An 18620-nucleotide genomic window follows, 5' to 3' on the forward strand; every position below is an offset into this window, starting at 1 on the left:
AAACTTTCCAGTCCTTTACTTGATGCACCATAGCCAGTACATGTATTCATTAAGTTCTAAAAGTAGCACATTCCCTTCAACTTAATAAGATGTTATTTAGATGACACGTGTGCTAGTGGTGGAATTTAACAAGTACTGTTATACCATTGTGGAAATCACTAAACTTACACACTTATTCAGACATTTAATCATAGCTGTATTTCAGCAAGGATATTGTTAAGCCACCCAGCTCAATTTTGACAGACATTTGGAGAAGGTAGTCAAGATGAAGACAGAAAATGCAGTGAAAGAGCCCACAAACTGTCTGCTCATGAGCAGTGTTTAAAGACTGTTGCTTAAGGGACACAAAAGGAAAATTAAATGCTTTCTGTTCATCTGGCAGATTCATCTGACACCAAAAGTCATCATTTTGACTGTGGTAAGCAGTCTTATGAGAAACAGTCTAGTTGACAATGTTGCAATAAATCATTGTGTGACAATCAGTGACAGAAGGTCTTATAAAGTGATGAGTCTAACTTTTTTCTGGTTCATAAAGGTGTCAGAAGATGAGCTGGTGAGAAGTACAGTGTCAGTGTACACATGTTCCTGTGAAACACAGTGATGGCTCCTTCATGTTTTGGCTGCATTTCAGTCAGTGCTGTGAAAGATATTTGGAAAATATTTGGAATGATAATTGCAGAAAAACATATTATAGTTATTGGAAACAGGAATCTTCAGATTTTTCGGCTTCCTAACTAGAACCACCTCTGACAGAGAAACCCTCAGTTGCAAGGTTCTCTACAGAACCCTTAAGGGTTCCCTCATAAGGACAACCAAAGAACTCTTTAAGGTGTTACATGGAAACTTTTTTCACTCTTTAAGGTACTAGATGGAATGGGTCCCTGGAGGACTAGTGGTTAGGCTACAGTGCTCTCACCGCTGCGGTCTGGGTTAGATTTCCGGCCAGGGAACCGACCCCAGCCACTGGGGATGCGTGCAACAGCGCTGTCTCAATGCCAGTCCCAGGACCGGATAAAATTGGGGAGGGTTACATCAGGAAGGGCATCCGGCGTAAAAACTGTGCCAAATCAAATACACGGACCAATGACGCCTAATGGGAGCAGCCAAAAGAGTAACAACAAGGTACTAAATGGAATCTTTTTAAATGCATAATAACAGCCATTTACTGTTTGTTTAAATTAAGAAGGGGTTAAATTTGGCATAGGGTGCTCAAATTTTCCAAATGCAGTAAAAAAAAAAACTGGTCTAAGGTTCCTGAGTAGCACAACAGAAAAGTGTTTGCCCTATCGTCCGGAGATGGCAAGTTCAAATCCTGACAAATCCACAGCCATCTATGGCAGGGAGTAAAATTGCACATGCTCTCTGGGTAGGAGGGATGGCATTACTGTCTCTCTGCTCACAGCATCACTAGCTATTCGTGGGCATCTATTAGCTCATGTATGAGGAAGAGGGCAGATGGTGCTTTCCTTGCTGTTACTCTGCCCTATGATGCAGCATGAGCAGCAGTTCTAAAAGATGAGGAGGTTGCACGGGTTTGCTTACGTGTCTCACAGGAAGCATGTGCTTGCCTTCACCCTCCCTGGTTAGTAGTTGTTGTGTGATAGGGGAGAGCTGGCTGGGTGGTGAGAATTGGCAAGACCAAACTGAGGAGAAAATGGAAAAACACAAGACATCAGACAGCTAAAATGGAAAAATGGAGAATTAGTGTTGGGAATTGGGAAAAAGACAATTGAACACTGGGGAAAGGTGAAAATTGTAACATTATATTATAAATTCAGATATTCTTAACACTCAATACACATCTTCTGGTATACCATCATACCTTTACTATGAATTATATATAATTTATGGGTTGCTAACAAGAGCTGTAGATTTGTATAGGAAATGTCATGCAGTGTCATTTGGGCGGGTTATGTTTTTCTGAGCAGTCATTGTGGGTATTAGAAAAACCAGCATAGACTAACACTGCTGGTCAGCTCAATCCATCTTTGCCACTATGTGCCTTGTCATCTGAGTATGCTCCACTGCATGATGTCTTTTCACTATAATGAAAAAATAAAGTCCTAATGCAACCCAAGCAAAGTAGAAATTCTCCCCTCCTGCTTATTTTATGCCTATTGCAGTGAAATAACTAGAACCAGGTCAATGGTGGGTGATATACAGTATTTTACTAGTATTACATTGTATTAATTACAATAAGCTGTTCAGGGTGGGGTCACACTACTTCATCTTACAATTCACACTTGCCCTGGACAAGGAATCAGTCGCTGTTTGATCTTTGGAGAGACATGAAAGAACCTTAATGGTCACTGAAGATTAGCCTGTTGTGAGCAGCTCCGGGGAACTTAAGATCATCTCACTGGAGTGTGTCGTAATCTTCTATGACAGTGTTTTGAGAATATTTTTAACTTAATCACAAATATTTGTTGAAAAGTTTCATTACTTTTTTATTTTAATCAAATGTCTGCTTTTGCTAAGATAAAGTTCCATCTTTGTTACTTACTGCAATATGAGTCCTTTCGTGCCACTGAAATGGCTGTCGGCCATGTCCTGTTTTGATTAAGTGTAGTCTGTTTCTTCACTGGGTGCTTCTCATTTCTTCTCATTACATCTCTTTGTTTCCCATCCCACATTTTAGTTCCTTCATTCCAGGAAGAAAGGATGCAGGAGAAGGAAACGCTAAAACATTATTGCATGTGTACATCACACACTTAAAGGCTAATGTTTTCGCTTGAACAAGAGTCTATGCATAACCTGAATTTTTTTAAAGCATGGCAAATTATTTTATTTTCATGTAAAGATTTTATTTATATCTATTGTTTGTTTCATTCAAATGATTCCTTTTGTATTTCTCCTTGATTCCTGTGACTGCACTGCAAAGGCTAGTGCTTAATTTCCAGGTCAAGAGATGAAGGATGTAGGATTGAGAGATCAAGGAGGCATGAGTTACAGTTTAGGCAAGCAATCATTATTAACTTATCCTAGTTACATGTCATGTCATGTCATTGTATGCCCTGGCCTAGCCCTTTGCATACATGGTTTAATTGTATACTGTCTTTAGTTCTATTACCTGTATTTTCTGTCTTCTTTTATTTCTTCATGAATATTTGGCTTTATTATTTTTTTCATTATTTCAGCTTATACTTGAGAAAAAAGAAGAAAGCGTTTATCACATATACATGTGCAGTACAAAGAAATTCTTTTCTTCACATATCCCGGCTTGTTGTTGCTGGGGTCAGAGCGCAGGGTCAGCCATGATGTGATGCTCCTGAAGAAGAGATGGTTGAGGGCCCCGCTCAAGGGCCCAACAGTAGCTTGGCAGTGCTGGGGCTTGAACTCCCGACCTTCTGATCATTAGCCTAGAGCCATTGTGTGTGTTGTGTATTATGTACAAAATACACTGACAGCTTCACAAAGATGTTTTGGATATGTAGATTTATTTGACAAGGATTAAAGCTGACTTGCACACCATCAAAAGCTTTTGTGTATAAGAGAAACAGCAAGGCTGTGCATGTTTGCTAAATCTTTAAACCATTTAATTGGCTGGTGGATGTAATATCAGTTTCTGAATGTTCCAATTTGACTCCAGGACACTCAAATTGTCATTTTCTGCAAACATATACACTGGTGGACTAATCATAAATCTATTAACTAGCCCACAGGGTAAGTAAAAGCTCCAGTTTGCTGCTCAGTCCCATGATTTGGTTGCCTGGAAAACTAATAGCTAAAAGTGCTAGCTATGGTAATGTAATTGCAATGCATATCCTGCTAGTTAGCTACAGTAGTTAAGTGCATTAATACAGACTAGAGAAAACAAATGAGTATATTATTATACTAATGAAGTTTCTAATGTAAAGTATTGTGTTTGCACCAAAAAGTCAGCAAGTCATGGCCGACTATAAGCTGTGGTGTTATCTCCTTGCATCACAGGCAAAGGATACACTATATAGCCTGACCATCACACCTATATGTGGGTCTTCCCCAAACTGTTGCCACAAAGTTGGAAGCACACAATTGTATAGGATGTCTTGTCTCTCTATGCTGTAGCATTACAATTTCCCTTCACTGGAATTATGGGACCTAGCCCAAACCTGTTCCAGCATGACAATCCCCCTGTGCACAACGCAAGGTCCATGAAAACATGGCTTGCTAAGACGGGAGTGGAAGAACTCAAGTGACCTGCACAGACACCTTTGGGATGAACTGGAATGCTGACTGCAACCCAGGCCTCCTCACCCCATATGAGTGCATCACTAATGCTCTTGGGGCTGAATGAACACAAATCCCTACAGCCACATTCCAAAATCTAATGGAAAGCCTTCCCAGAAGAGTGGGAAACTATGGAATGAGACGTTCAAAAAACACATATGGGTGTGCTGGTCAGGTGTCCGCAAACTTTTAGCTATATAGTGTATTATTCGAGTCTGGCAAATGTCTTTATTTTCTCTTGATATGTTTAGCCACAAAGTAGCACAAGAGCTATAAGACAGCTTCATGCTTGAATTTTTTTGTTTCCACATACTTGCATGTCCTGATTCAGCAAAGATTGTCTGTCATCCGTGCATACTTATTAATCTGTCTAGTAAAAATCATTCTATTGACAGCCAGGTGGTGCCTCAGCCTGTGTGTGTAAAGCAGCAGGTGGTGATATTCAGAAGTATGAACACCACTGTGAAGAGTGTTAAGGTTAAAGATGGACACATACCAAAAGAAAACTTTTCTCATTTTTTTATGAAATTCAACAAGGAGTAGTTTTTTTTTTCTTTTTCTGGTTATTGAAACTACTTGTCCACTGGGCAAAGACAAAACAAAACAAAAAAAACACAATAGCCTGGACATAAAATCTGCTTCTCCCAGGCTACTGATTAGTCCACTCCTAATATACAGTAGGTATTATAATATGATTATAGTATGATTTTATTGTTGATTAAACATACTTTGTATTCATCAAAGCAATTTATTAAATTGATAAAAGTTTTGTATGATAATGTGACTGTAGAACTTATGAATGCCATTCCTCATAAGTTCCTATTGTACTTGCCTTTTCAATTATCACTTCCAGTATCAACGAAGCAATTCTGGTCATTTTTGAATAGTAATAATAATAATTCTGTGTGACTACAACAGAATTGTAATTTTGAAAATATTTCATAACCCACGGACCTTCATCATTCTAGTTATTGGTGGGAAATGATTTAGTTAGAAATGTCTTCAAGAGTCCACCCACAAATCAAGGCTGCCTCTTCAGACGTCTGTTTCGTTTGAGCCTGACAGGGAAAACTAGACATTTACTGAAAGTCTACCACTTATGATGTTTGACATAATGCGTATGGCTAAAGTGACACTCATTTTGAAAAATCATCTTCCTGATGAAATTCTCTGCATTGCTTTTGATATTTGGGGTCCAGGCACAGTCAAATGAAAAATTATTTGAAGACTGTAATAGGGTTGTAATGGCAATGAGAGAGATAGAATTCATTACCTCTGAGTTCAGTTTGTGACTTGAGTCACAAATTTGATGTGTCAGACTTGTATACAGCCTTTAATAGCAAACAAAAAATGTTGGATTGTTATGTTTAATGATGATAGAGTGGCTTGCCACATTTTGTCTTTATGGGCTACTTCGAAATCAACTGGACAAATTATGTTGTTTACAGTATTGTTATCTTATGTTACATTGGAAATGTTTACATCTAGTTTCATGTCATTTCTAATGTAATATGCTACTATCACCAAATGCATTGCTATTTTAACTGCAGCTCTGTAATAGTAGCTCTGTAATATGCTACTATTACAGAGCTGCAGTTAAAATAGCAATGCATTTGGTGAGGAACACAGTCTGTCTAATTTATGACTTGAAGTTTAGTACTTGGGACTTAAGCGCCAAGATTTAGGACTTATTTATTACCTGCAAAACAATAACTTATTCCCATGTTTGCCAACTTATTCACAACCTCTGGTTATTGTTTGCGTGTGTGTAGTTTGTTTTACCTGTGGTTTCCCAAATCCCCACAGCTGCGATCCAAAATTCATTGGAAAGCCTTCCCAGAAGAGTGGAGGTTATTGTAACAGCAAAGGGGGACCAACTCTTTGTTACTGCCCATGTTTTTGCAATGGGCGCATACAATGTGATGGTCAGATGTTGACATACTTTTGGCCACATAGTGTATATTTCTCCATTTCTCAATGCTCTGGTGTCTTGTGTGATGTATTTTGTGTATTTTTTGTCATATACTGCACTTTTTGAGCAGAGGAGCACTGGGATATTTGGTTGATATCTTCCTATATAGCTGTTAGCGTACCTTGTGTCTATTGATTTTTATCCTACACAAAAATGTAGAAGCCTTCAAGGTTCTTTGTTTGTCTTTCTGGGGGAACCCTTAATGGTTTGTGTCAAGCAGATCCCTTTTTTGAAAAATAAGATGCTGAATGGATCCAATAAACCCTTAAGGAGCTATTCTAAGAGTTGGTGATTGTGTGTAATAAACTTATCATTATTCATTCATTCATTCCTCTTCAGTAACCTCTTTATCACGATGAGGATCATGGTGGATGCGGAGCCTATCCCAGGAGCAGCAGTTTTGTGGCAGGAATACACCCTGGATGCTATGCTCCATTCATATATAGGTGAAACTTAGCGCAGCATGTTTTGGAAAGTGGGAGGAAAACACAGAGGAAAACCACACAGACATGAGAACATGTAAAACTCCACAGATAGAGTAACACAAATTCAGGATTGAACTGGACATCTGGAGCTTTGCAACAGCAACACTGCTCACTACACCATCATTCCACCGCTACAAATTACAGGCAGTTATGTTTTTCTTTAATATCTAGAAGTTGTCAGGCATTTAAAACTGTCTTGGTCATTGGTATCCTTCCAGAAAAATAGAGAAAACTTTCTTATTCTCCTAAAATGGTTATACTTGCTTGAATGCAAATTGCATTCATCATATTCTAAAGGTTAATGAATCAGATGGAGATTTGTTTGAATATCATTCCTTGTGCTTAAATCTGCACTATTGTTTCAATAATTTTGTAAATAAGGGTCAGTGTGTTATGTATATGCAAAGGCAATTATTTATTTGCATGTCAGCAGAAAGTAAGGCTTTTCAATACAATTTCACAGTGATTACCATTCAGAAGCAGCATACAGTTTTAACTATGCTAGCCGTGCAGTAACTCTGTTAATAACAAAACAGTTTTAATTGTGCTAGCTATGTTTTAACAAAACAGCTTTAACTGTGCTAGTCAAGTAATAACAAAACACAGCTTTAACTGTGCTATTCAAGTAATAACAAATCACAGTTTTAACTGTGCTAGTCTAGTAATAACAAAACACAGTTTTAACTGTGCTAGTCAAGTAATAACAAAACACAGCTTTAACTGTGCTATTCAAGTAATACCAAAACATAGCTTTAACTGTGCTATTCAAGTAAAAACAAAACACAGCTTTAACTGTGCTAGTCTAGTAATAACAAAACATAGCTTTAACTGTGCGGTAACTCTCTTTGTACTTGTAACAATATTTTACTCTGCTAATCATATCATAACATAACTTTGCTGAAAATGTGGTAACTTTTATGTCAAGGCAATTTCTAAAAGTTGTTACCTGCTAGTCACATGTGAATCAAACCCCTCTCTGATGTTAGGAATATAGGGAAACTCAGATTGGTCCTCTTTCCCACTGGCCATCTCAACAAAAAAAATGACCCCATGGTTACTATGGAAACAGACCAGAAGCTATGTGTGTGGATATAAAAATTCAGAACATGTCATTTTCAACTTGCTTATTTTTTGCCTTCTCCATGTGAAGTGCAAGAACTGAATTGGACTACATAATGTAGTCTATTAACTACATGTTATGAGTCATGAATTACCACTGCTGATATTTTAGTGAAAACCTAACCTAATGTAAAAGCTTTGTTTACTGGAGAGAATTTTTAATTAGTTATGTAATTTATGCAAAATAAATTACCATGCATTTTAATTTGACTTTATATACATATATAAAATTTTACATTACATAGGTAATGTTGTTTCTCAAATACAATTAAATACATGAACACAATATAAATAATTGAATAAATAAAAAAATTTTAAATGACATAATGACAATGTTTTGCTTTTCATCTAAAGTGTAGGTTGTGCTGCCCTCAGGCATTCTGACACATTCATTTGAAAAGACTGCAGTGTGTATGTATGTGTGTGTGTGTGTGTGTGTGTGTGTGTGTGCGAGCGCTTTAACGTGTGTGTGTACACGCATGTGCCGTGGGTGGAGAATAAAAACTCCTACTACTGCCGGTCCTTATAAACAAAACAGTCTTTAACCATGCTCTGTCAACAGTGACTAATTATCTTAACTATACAACATGTCCAATTAGCAGGCCAGAAACCTGAGCAGTTGTTTAATGTCGATTATTTAACAGCTGAGTGTTGACCACAAAGTACAAAGCGCAATGACTAAGTATGGAATCAAACACATGGGGGTGTGCTGCTATAGGAAAATAATCAGCGATGAGGTGAAGTGATGCAGCCCAATGTGAAGTGCAGTTAATATTATCACACCGATTATGGATTATTTTCCAAAAAACAGCATGTCCTAAAGTGTTTTATTCCTTGTGCACCACAGCAATCTGCCAATGATTACAATTTTGAATTTATTAATGAATAACACAATGTTATATTTAATGTTGTAGAACATTATTATTTGTCTAAGATTATGTAGATCGTCCAACATACTGTACAAAGGTCCATGAATACATTGTTGCCATAGAAACAATAATGTATTAGAACATAAGTATTAAGATAAACCTCAGATTTAACTATTGTCAAAGCTGCTGTCATACAAAATTAATCAACACCTTCTGACCAATCATATTCAAGAATTAAACAGCAATGTGGTATAATTAACATTAACACTATCTCTTGCTCTAGTGATGGGAATTCCAGGTTTTGTCAGTGAGACAGATTATTTGGCTCAGCTCACTAATAAGAGTCGACTCTTTTTGACTTCCAAACAATTATTAGCATTTGTGACTAAACCGGATATAGTTCTGATTTTTTCTAATGTTATGATTTTTTCATAGTTAATGATTTTTTTTCTAGTGTTTGTGCTCCATTGTGTAACTATGGCTCAAATAGTTCTATGAAATTTTACACCTCCTTCTAATTAACAAAATAACATTATTTTGCATTGTATTTTATAAAAATCTATTTGAATCATCATTAAATCAGCAAGGCACTACAAATCTGCATTGACAAATACAGTAAGCATTAATATTAATGTGCTGCTGTGTCTGTGCTTCATTTCTGAAAACTGATCATCATTGCTACACTTGACTACATAACGCTCATCATCAACAAGCAACCGTGCAGCACATCCTCCCTGTCCTGGTGCTTCATACACCCAGCTGAGAGTCAAACACATCTCACTATGCACACTAATAAAGAGATCAGTTGTTACAAAGAGGTTTCCATGGAAACATTTTGATTAAGTTACACTGCAATGATAATAGCATTGCCTACAAAGAAAGAAAGCAAGAAAGAAAGAAAGAAAGAAAAAGCTCACATACTGTATACGAGTTGGCTCTCAGGAGTCGAGTCAAAATCTGACTCATTCACAAATGGCACATCACTGTCTTGTTCAGTGTGTGTGCGTGTGTGTGTGTGTGTGTGTGTGTGTGTGTGTTGTAGGTATTCTAGAGCTATCCTTCTGATTTTTATAAGCCTTATTTTTTATATCTTCCTCTGCTTCTCTGTGTGACCTTGCTGAGACTTGTCTGCTTTATTCATCCTTTACATTAGGCGCAAATGGCAACTTTATAACACAGTATATCAAACAACATCTCGCTGTGAGCCAACATCGAGATCTGTCATATATATATGCAGCACAGGTTTCTCATCACTATTCACCATCTGTTTTCTCCGGCATCATATCAGTTTAACATTGCTGATAAACCACTTTCACCGTGTGGGATATTGGACACATTTATTAACTTAGTCCATGGAGAGATTCACAGTCAGTGTTTTGGCTTTTTATACAAACTATTTTTTAAGGAAAACAATCTGAAATTTAAGCCAAGGAACAGCGATACAAGATTCCAATCCTCAGTAGTCAGGCTTTAAGGGGATTTAAGGGATAAAATAGTTGTAATGCTTCAAAATGTTTGCTGTACATTATGGCAGTTGTCAGCATCTTTTTCTGTCTGACTTTTGTCAATACATAAATGTTACAAAAATCCATAAAGGAAATGGTTTAGACAGGAAAAAAAATCACGTAATATAATAACATTGTTGCCTAGTTACAATCACACTTGTAGCTGAACAGCTGGACCTTGGAGGAGACAAGAACTGTTCTTAGTTTATTCATTCACTGATTTTCAGTAACTGCTTTATCCCGGTCAGCGTCATGGTAGATCTGGAGCTTATCACAGGAACACTGGGTGCGAGGAGGGAATACACCATGGATGGGACCCCAGTCAGTCACATGACATCATACACACATTTGCACAGGCAATTCAGAGTGACAAATCCACATACAATCCAGTTATTGAGAGGTGAAAGTAAAACCCACACAGTAACCTAGGCTGACGGAAACTGTTTGTTTTTGTCAGTATGAATATTTCAAATTGTTTCATGTCTATTTTATGCAAAGCTTAAAATTTTTATTGCTCTAAGAAACCCAATTCCTGCCCTATTTTTGACATTGGCCATAAATAATGCAGTGTTATGGACTCTTTATATGGTATTTTATATGAAGGTGGTTGATTTATTTATTTTTAGCATCACTGTACTCCATTCTGCTAAGGCCCCATTTTAAATACTGAAAAAATTTAGATGAAGAGCAAAATATTTTAATGTTCACGTCACTGGAATGTCACATCTTTGTATTTCTTGAAGCCAAACACACACATTTTGTTATTTACAGTTGAAACGAAGTAACAAGAAAATACACAATATCACCTATATTTTATTGGACAATATTTATTATGGAAATAGGAAAAGATAGTGCCTTACTTGATTCTGCTGAGGAGTCTGAGATACATAACAGAGCAAATAGATGTGCACGCTTCATCATTAGTGCTCTCTCTCTCACACACACATGCACACAAGAGACAACATCTCCTTTTCAGAGATGACCCAAATCCACCAGATCACAGAGATTCATTCCCTTCTGTTTTAATTACACCTGTGGGAGTTCATCAGGAAATGGATTAGCAAGGAGCAGACACAGTGTGGTATGAAATCAGCCCTCAAACCAAGCTATTTGTGTACTCATGCTGCCTGCTGTAATGTCAGCGCCTTATCCTGACACTTCTGCGACCTGCGTGATTCACCCTGATACTTTTTCTGCCTGAAACCTCTGCTTCTGACTCACTCTCTGCTGCTATGCGCGATTCCACAAGGATACACTAACTATTGCACTTCCCAAAAACAGTTTATGCCCAAGACTCACCCTTGCTTTAGTCGATAATCTCACCTGAGTGCTACAGACTTGTACGTAAGAACTGCTGCTGTAATCATAGACTATAATGCTTATACTGGGCATCCTCTCAATGCACTCAGTACAGTTTGACTTTATAATATAGAATCTGCATCCGGATTTGTAAATGTAATCAACCGCATCTATTGTGAAAAGCTCTATACTGATAAAACTGAACTGATCCCAAACTGAACACAGACACATGCTCCAAGAGAAGACTCAGTTTCCTTCAGATACATTCTTGACTAGGAATTTTTTTATTAATATACAGTATAACCTCTCAAACCTTACGAAACACATTAATATTTAAGATATAAATTTAAAACATTGCTGACAACAATTTTGACTCATTACACTGGAAAAAGTAGAAGCGCAGCTACTTATTGACACAAATATCCATCAATATAACAACAATAACCAAGTCATACTAAAGGTTACACATGTGTATATCTTTGTAGTGCTATACACTTGAGGGCAAAGGTTTTTAATTGAAAAAAATGAAAAAGAAAAATGGATAAATTATAAAGTAGAGGTGTATTGTTTGCAGGATACACTAACCTATTTAGAGGTGGATGTATTGTGCAACAAGACAACAAAACCAAACATAAGTCAAAATCAACAAAAAAAAAGTATTTGAAAATTATTTTTACCTTCTCAGTCTCAATACCCAAAGTTCATTTTCATCCTAAGGGTATACAAACTTTTACATTTGACAATATTATTTTGTTTTCAGGCATTTTTTCCACACATCTCAAGTGATTTCTACTCTGAAAATGATCCACATATACATACTTTTAATAAATTATTGTGCACCAGCCACTAGTTATGAATATTCATAAGCAGACCCCTAATGCTTATTAATATTCATTGAGTAACCCCACAGCTGCTGCTCCTCAACTGCAGTTTAGCCTGATTCTGATGCAAAATATGAGGAAGGAGAGGAGCAATATGTGTATATTTTATATATATATATATAAATGAGGAGGGTCATTTCAGAGCAGTGAGTTGATCAGCAGTAATTGTATTAAGTCAAGTGGTCAAGTTAAGTCAAATAGAGCATCCAAGATTCTATTATCAATGCTAGCAGTGCTAGCATTGATAATAGAATCTTGGATGCTCTATTATGGATGGATGGATGGATGAATAAATGAATGGATGGATGGTTGGATATCAACATAAATAAAGAATACTGTAGAACAGAAGTGCATCATCATACAGAAATGACAAACTCTGTTGAAGGCACTGATGCTGATCTATATCTGCATATTGATGACAGTGTGAAGGCGATCTTTGTTGTAATGGTTGAGCAGGTGTTTGTGTGTACTTAGGAAATCTCGATAGCTCCATGAGTGGTGGAAGTGCTCAGCTCATGCACTTATTGTTATTGGCATTAAGAACCACTCTAAAACTTAGTAATTAATTATTCTGTCAGCATTTCACTGGCAGTGCATATGTTAATATTTTTGCATTACTGTGGCTATATAAGGAACAGTGGGGAGGGTCCGGGGTAGAAAATACTTTCATAATTGTACTTTATTACTGTATTTTAGTACTATTTTATTAAATTTGTACTTTACTCAAGTAGTGTCTTAATTTGCTATTTTCACAAAAAAAATATGGAAGAACGTACATGCAAGGTAAATGATTTCTGGGAAGCTGAACGGCCGATTGTTTACCACAGAAACGTGAGCAATATCACCTTCTCTCATGATGGAAAGATTTTTTACCTATGCTGCCAAGACTAGACTTCGAAGATATTTCCAGAATTGCTGGAGAAGAGCGTGGAGAAAAGATTCCAAACTGAATATTTAATAAATGTTTAATAAAAATAAGGAAGAAAGAAAGAAAGTTCTGGGACTACCTGGGTATTCAAAGTTATTAAGCTAGTAGAGTGATTTCATTGGCACCTGCTGCCATTTTTTTTCTAATGAATTGACCGATAGAGGGATCGATGGGTGGGTGGATGGATGGATGGATGGATGGATGGATGGATGCTTGAATGCATGGATGGATGCTTACACTCATAATAGTCTTATTTTTCTGGATGTATGGATTTTCTGATGAACTGATGGATGGAGGGATTAATGGGTGGATGGATGGTTAGATGAGGAGGGTCATTTCAGAGCAGTGAGTTGATCAGCAGTAATTGTATTAAGTCAAGTGGTCAAGTCAAGTGGGTTTTTATTGTCATTCCTCTATATAGTTTGTATACATTGGAATGAAATTTTGTTTCTCCAGGACCATGGTGCAATGTATAAAAGTACGCAAGACTACATAATGTTCAAATACACAACAGAGTGCATGACAAAGAATACACAGAACAGAACAATAAAGACACAGAATAATAAATACGTAGAACATGGGCTGTAAACTAAACTATTTAGTAGTGTAGCAGCAATGGCATTCCATAAATATAATTTATATGTTGCACTTCCCACAAACAGAAATCTTTTTTCTGAAACCAGTGTTTTGTATCTTGTTGCTGCATCCAACCTGAATTATGAATAAGATGCTAAATTATTAATGTCATAAAACTCAAAGCTAAATCAACTTTTTGCGATCATACTGCCCCCATGTTCTAAACGCAATTCTGAGAGGAATGTAGTGTTTATCTTACAGAGTGGCTTATTTACCACTTTGCAGCAGAAATTTCTCAAGGCTCTTTTCACTCCTCATTCTGAGTTAGTATTGATTATGCAGTCTAGGGTTAGGAAACTAAAAAGTTGTGTCAAACTTCACTTAAATTGCACTTGATAGCAAACGTATCACAGCAGGTGTTAAAAATCCATTTCTCATGCATCTGTGATTTTGAATAGCATGTAGAAATGGAGGATTCTTGCCACTACTGAACTGATGAATCCAGCAAAATTGGTTTGCAGTGGTAGTTGACCAACTTTAAAGATAAATATTGAGAATATGGTATTAAAGAGACTTATTATTCATATATATATTCAAATGCATGCTTGGTAGCCAAGGGAAGTAGCACAATGCCACTATCTATTTAGAGTGTTCCAGATATCCATATCTGTATGTAATCCAGAAGTTGGAGTAGTCTAAACCTGAAGTGTTTTTTTTTTTTTTCTTTTTTTTTATTTATAATGAACCCTACTACTATGCATCCAGAAATACTGTAGAAAAAACACTGGGGAAGAAAGAAAAAAAAACATGAAGTAGAAATGCCAACAATGTCAGCATGAACAGTTGCTCTGACAGTTCCTCAATATCAGCTAGAAATGTGTGTGGGATTTTTTTCAGCAGTTTTTTTTTTGTGTGTGTGTGTGTGTGTTTCTAACAAATTTAGTTGGTTCTATTTCCCAAAATACAAACAAAGTAGTAGAACAATTTAAACTACTGTGACCCTGACCAGGCAGTTAGTCAGGTTGATTGAATGAATGGTGTACATTCGTGTTAATGAATATAGTCTTTCTTTGGCCCTCAAGCTTATTATCTAAGCACTCACTCATGCCTGCATGAAAGTAAAAAAAAAAAACCACAACACTCTTGCAAAACAACAATAACAAAAAACCTTATAGTGTGCCTCCTATTTATAACACATTATCTGTTTCTTTCTTAATAATGTATTCATACATCCTTGTAGCCAGATAAAATGAACCAAACTGTTTAAAGTCAGCTAAATTTACCACGTTTGGCTGATGCTTTTATCCAACGTAACTTACAACTGAGACAGGATAAAACTGAGCAGTTAAAGGTCTTGCTCAAGGACCTAGTAGTGGCTGCTTGGTGGTGCATGAATCTGAAATCACAACCTTCCCATCAGAAGCTCAAAACCTTACCCACTGAGCCATCACTTCCCTATGGAAAAATGACACTCTTAGTAATTACTGTAATGTGGTATAGTGTGGCCCTGTGATATTCCATCCAGGATGTATTCCTGCCTTGCTATGCAGAGCTCAAGTTATTGTCTGTGCTTCGCATATTCTGCCCGTGTCCTTGTGGGTTTCATCTGGGTTCTCTGGTATTCTCCCAATTACCAATTTCTCCCAGTTAAATTTAGGTGGACTCTAAATTTAAAGTGTGAATGAGTGTGTGAATGTGCACATGCATAGTGATGTGCAATACACTAGCGTTCCATCCACAGTATATTCCCGTTGTCATGTTCACCAGGACAATCCCCTCCCCTCCCTCCCATCCACCAGAGGGCACCCTCACGCACATTTTAGAATTTCTTCCTTTGTTGTCTGCCTCACTTCCTGTTTTTGTGCACCCCTGTTTTGTGACACCTGCCTTAAGCCCAGTGACTCCGGCCCCATGGTCCTGACCAGAATAAAGCGCTTACTGAAAATGAATGAATAAATGGTATGGTGTGTTAATAATATTTTCACTATTGATCATGCTATAGATTGTGTTTCCACACATCCCAGCCATGTGCATTAATTATAACAATTGATTGTGCCTGCACCAGTATCAGCATATCAGTGTAATATCTTTGCCCACTGCAGACTGACTCTATCTGTGTTTGGATGAGAGCAAGTTCTGACAACATTGGTCCAAACACCTGACCTGTCACATGATTCATTTGTTCGGTACACAGTTTGGGGCATGCTTTATGGGACAGTCATTACAGACAGGGTGTACAGAGCACGCCAACTGGCACTGCCAGGGTTCACTCCTGAGCAGATGAGTTTGTAGTCAGGCACAGCAGCTGACAGGAGCCTTCAGTCTCATTAATTTCTCTGAAGCCTTTTCAATAAAGCATGCAAGTCCAAATCTGTCCCTGAGCTCAGGTTCACAAGGTCAAAGGCACTGAGAACCTCTTCACTGTGTATTGAATATAATGTGTTAAATGTCCATTTATTACCAAACCAGTGGTTCAAGGACACAGAATGGCACACACACACACACACACACTCCTCTCTAAATGATTTTTCAGATCAGATTGTTCTGAGTCTACCTGTGTACTCAAAGTAAATAAGCTAGTAGAGTGATTTCATTAGCAGAAGGCCTTTCTCACCTGCTACCATTTCTTCTGATGAATTGATGAATGGACAAAACAATGGATGGATAAATGGATACATGAATGGATGAAAAGATGTATGGATGCTTACATTGCTAAAAGTCTTGGTGGCTGGATGCTTGGAAGGATTGAGAAATGGATGGGTGCTAGCATTGATAATAGAATCTTGGATGCTCTATTATGGATGGATGGATGAATAAATGAATGGATGGATGGTTGGATATCAACATAAATAAAGAATACTGTAGGACAGAAGTGCATCATCATACAGAAATGACAAACTCTGTTGAAGGCACTGATGCTGATCTACATCTGCATATTGATGACAGTGTGAAGGCGATCTTTGTTGTAATGGTTGAGCAGGTGTTTGTGTGTACTTAGGAAATCTCGATAGCTCCATGAGTGGTGGAAGTGCTCAGCTCATGCACTTATTGTTATTGGCATTAAGAACCACTCTAAAACTTAGTAATTAATTATTCTGTCAGCATTTCACTGGCAGTGCATATGTTAATATTTTTGCATTACTGTGGCTATATAAGGAACAGTGGGGAGGGTCCGGGGTAGAAAATACTTTCATAATTGTACTTTATTACTGTATTTTAGTACTATTTTATTAAATTTGTACTTTACTCAAGTAGTGTCTTAATTTGCTATTTTCACAAAAAAAATATGGAAGAACGTACATGCAAGGTAAATAATTTCTGGGAAGCTGAACGGCCGATTGTTTACCACAGAAACGTGAGCAATATCACCTTCTCTCATGATGGAAAGATTTTTTACCTATGCTGCCAAGACTAGACTTCGAAGATATTTCCAGAATTGCTGGAGAAGAGCGTGGAGAAAAGATTCCAAACTGAATATTTAATAAATGTTTAATAAAAATAAGGAAGAAAGAAAGAAAGTTCTGGGACTACCTGGGTATTCAAAGTTATTAAGCTAGTAGAGTGATTTCATTGGCACCTGCTGCCATTTTTTTTCTAATGAATTGACTGATAGAGGGATCGATGGGTGGATGGATGGATGGATGGATGCTTGAATGCATGGATGGATGCTTACACTCATAATAGTCTTATTCGGCTGGATGCATGGATTTTCTGATGAACTGATGGATGGAGGGATTAATGGGTGGATGGATGGTTAGATGGATGGATGGTTACATGGATGGTCTGCTAGATAGATGGACTGCTTGAATGGATGGATGCTTGGATGTATGTATAGACATATGGATGAATGCTTGTATAGATGCTTGCATTGATAGATGGGTTGATTGATAGTTGGATGTCTGGATGGAAGGTTGTTTGAATGGATGCTTGCATTGACAATAGTCTTTGGATGCTTGGATGAATGGATGGATTGCAGTGTTGGATAGTTGCTTGAATGGATGCTTGCATTGATGACCTTCTTAGACGGTTGGTTGGTTGGTTGGTTAGTTTCTCCGTACTTGCACCCCTGTGGAGGGGGTACCTAACTACAAGTAAAACAGCCATTAGACATAAAAATTCATTTATGAAGTGAATTCTCAAAGGGAATAGACTTTTTCACCTGTTTCTGCCAAATAATTAACTGAAGAACACATATTAAATATGACATTCCACAACATATTAATACCATGGCATTGGTATCTTGTAGCCACAATATAATAATTTGTGGCACCAAGGTACTTAGTTTGTGACCTCGAAATATTAAATTGTGGCCTCAGTTTATTACTTAATGATTATGCCTTATTAAAAAATAACCACCATGCCACCTCAGTGGCTCCGTAGACTTATGTTCTAGGTGGTCTATGTGTGCTGGTCCTATAGCTCCTGTGCAGTATTTTTTCCAGATATTGTTTATGTATAAATAATCAAAGCATCTTTGCTTAGTCCTCTCTGTCCTTGTGTTCATCCTGTCATCAGTTACACCTTCTTTTTCACTGTATTGCTTCTTTGGTAAGATATTTTAGATAATATTGGGTAAATCTTAGGTGAGTGGTTTACTGCGGGCATCAGCATGCACACACCACACACACATACACACCTACTCACACCTTTGTCAGTGGCTCGTCCTACATTAATAATTCAGAAGCACCTTTAAATAAGCTGGTTTCCTAAGACAGCACTTGCATACTGTTCACAAGAGTTCTCCATTATCATGTGTGTGTGTGTCCCCTCATGATTA

This window comes from Pangasianodon hypophthalmus, chromosome 3, assembly GCF_027358585.1.
Source record: "Pangasianodon hypophthalmus isolate fPanHyp1 chromosome 3, fPanHyp1.pri, whole genome shotgun sequence".
NCBI classification, from domain to species: domain Eukaryota; kingdom Metazoa; phylum Chordata; class Actinopteri; order Siluriformes; family Pangasiidae; genus Pangasianodon; species Pangasianodon hypophthalmus.